Below are 2,762 nucleotides of genomic sequence, written 5' to 3'. Positions count from 1 at the left end.
CCAGAAAAGAATTTGTATCTGTTGAAACAAACTCCATTTTAACATTATCTAAATTTCATTAATTCCTGTTCTTTCTTCATTTATCCGTTTAGACGATTGAGAGGCTTTTGATAAGTAGTGGCAGTCAATAAGGTAGATCCCTATAGAAGAAAGGACTTTAAAAAGATTTAAAAGTGGGAGAGGCCACTCCGGAGACGGCGTTGGTTCGGGGGTGTTGGGGGCAGTGGTACTATGTGGCGCGTTTGCGCGCGGCGGGCCCAGAATGCGGGTCCCAAGGCAGGATTCCGGGCTCAGCGGGCGGCCTTGGGGCAGGAACCGCGAGTTGGGGAGCTTCGTGCGCAGACGCGCAGGTTGGTCCCGCTAGGGCCCGATGCAGCCGCGCGACCACTGGGTATTGTAGAGGCCGGGCACTCAGCGGCTGGCGCCCCGGCTCGTGGGCCACCCCGTGGAATCACTTTCTGGTGCAGCTTTTGGAATCGCCTGGCCGTCGCTGGTATAGCCTCCCCGCGCATCAGAAGGTTCCATTGCCCTCTCTTTCCCCTACAATGCAAGCAGGCACCATTGCCCATTGGGAGAAAAAGGAAGGGGAAAAAATCAGTGAGGGTGAACTGATTGCAGAGGTTGAAACTGATAAAGCCACTGTTGGATTTGAGGGCATAGAGGAGTGTTACATGGCAAAAGTACTTGTTGCTCAAGGGGCCAGAGATGTTCCAGTTGGATCGATCATCTGTATCACAGTTGAAAAACCTGAGGATATTGAGGCCTTTAAAAATTATACACTGGACTCGGCAGCACCTACCCCGCAGGCAGCCCCAGCACCAATCCCTGCTGCCACTTCTTCGCCACCTACACCTTCTGCCCAGGGTCCAGGTAGCTCATATCCCACTCACATGCAGGTGGCTCTTCCCGCCCTCTCTCCTACCACGACCATGGGCACAGTTCAGAGATGGGGGGGAAAAAGTGGGTGAGAAGCTAAGTGAAGGAGACTTATTGGCAGAGATAGAGACTGACAAGGCCACTATAGGTTTTGAAGTACAAGAAGAAGGGTACCTGGCAAAAATCCTAATTCCAGAAGGAACAAGAGATGTCCCTCTAGGAACACCACTCGTATCATTGTAGAAAAAGAGGCAGCTATACCAGCCTTTGCTGACTGTAGGCCAACTGAAGTAACTGATTTGAAACCACAAGCGCTGCCATCTACTCCTCCCCCGGTGACCCCTGTTCCTCCAGCTCCCCACGCTGTCGCCCCTACACCATCAGCCACTCGCCCAGCTACTCCTGCCGGACCAAGAGGAAGGTTGTTTGTTAGTCCTCTTGCAAAGAAACTGGCAGCAGAAAAAGGGATTGATCTTACACAAGTAAAAGGAACTGGACCAGAAGGCAGAATCATCAAGAAGGACATCGACTCTTTCGTGCCTGCTAACGCTGCTCCTGCTCCAGCAGCTACTGTGCCTCCCCCGGCTCCAGGAGTGGTGCCAGTTCCTGCAGGTGTCTTCACAGATATCCCCATCAGCAACATTCCTCGAGTTATTGCACCACGGTTAATGCAGTCTAAGCAAACCATACTTCACTATTACCTTTCTGTTGATGTCAATATGGGAGAAGTTTTGTTGGTTCGGAAAGAACTCAATAAGATGTTAGAAGGGAAAAGCAAGATTTCTGTCAATGACTTCCTCATAAAGGCTTCAGCTTTGGCATGTTTAAAAGTTCCTGAAGCAAATTCTTCTTGGCTGGACACAGTTATAAGACAAAATCATGTCGTTGATATCAGTGTTGCAGTCAGTACTCCTGCAGGACTCATCACACCTATTGTGTAGTTAATGCACATATAAAGGGACTGGAAACCGTTGCTAACGACGTTGTCTCTTTAGCAACCAAAGCCCGAGAAGGTAAACTACAGCCACATGAGTTCCAGGGTGGCACTTTTCCAATCTCCAATTTAGGAATGTTTGGAATTAAGAACTTTTCTGCTATTATTAATCCACCTCAAGCATGTATTTTGGCCATTGGTGCTTCAGAAGATAGACTGGTTCCAGCAGATAATGAAAAAGGATTTGATGTGGCCAGCATGATGTCTGTTACACTCAGCCATGATCATCGGGTTGTGGATGGAGCAGTTGGACCTCAGTGGCTTGCTGAGTTTAGAAAGTACCTTGAAAAACCTGTCACTATGTTGTTATAATTAACCCAAGAATTTCTAGTCTCATCTATGTCACATTGGTTTATTCTTACCAAGATATAAATATATTATTAAACAGGTGGTTCTTTTTACTTTAAAGTTAACCAGTTATTTTTAAGTCTGTCCAGTTAAGTTATTTGTTATGTTCATTACTGGATTTTTTTAGTGCTGGTTACACCCAAATATTGTGCACATTTAGTAAACACCAGATTTTAAGCTGTCTACTCCTAGTCAAGGGACATATGGCATAGCCCTTTGGTGATAAGTACTTCCACTGGGAAATGTAAAGGTAGAATTGTGGTTCTCTATTGAGTCCAGTATGTAAAAGTAACCTGGATAGAAGCTTGAGATTTTGAACTTTAATTGCTTCATATGTTTTCCTTATATTTGAGGAAAAGAGAAGTCAGGAAAATTTGTTCTATTGGAGAAAGTGTTTGAATCAAAGCTTGGTTTTGGAACTTAACCATAATTTAAAATTTTCTTTTACATGATCTTTATTTTATCATGGATGGGAAGAGTAGAGAATGTCAAGGAAAATAAGTGGAATTTTTACAGTCAACATTTTCCTAGACTTCCTGAACTA

The 2,762-nt window shown here is 45.4% G+C and overlaps 1 pseudogene; it reads left to right on the top strand.

Annotated features, from left to right (window-relative positions):
• The first annotated feature begins 231 nt into the window (after nucleotides 1-231).
• Nucleotides 232-2,204, top strand: LOC150016259 (dihydrolipoyllysine-residue acetyltransferase component of pyruvate dehydrogenase complex pseudogene; annotated as a pseudogene).
• Nucleotides 2,205-2,762: the final 558 nt, after the last annotated feature.

Source organism: Furipterus horrens, unplaced genomic scaffold (assembly GCF_987537825.1).
Source record: "Furipterus horrens unplaced genomic scaffold, mFurHor1.1.pri manual_scaffold_3, whole genome shotgun sequence".
Lineage (NCBI taxonomy): Eukaryota > Metazoa > Chordata > Mammalia > Chiroptera > Furipteridae > Furipterus > Furipterus horrens.
Note: the sequence above shows the minus strand (reverse complement) of the source record. Positions and strands in the feature narration are given on the sequence as shown.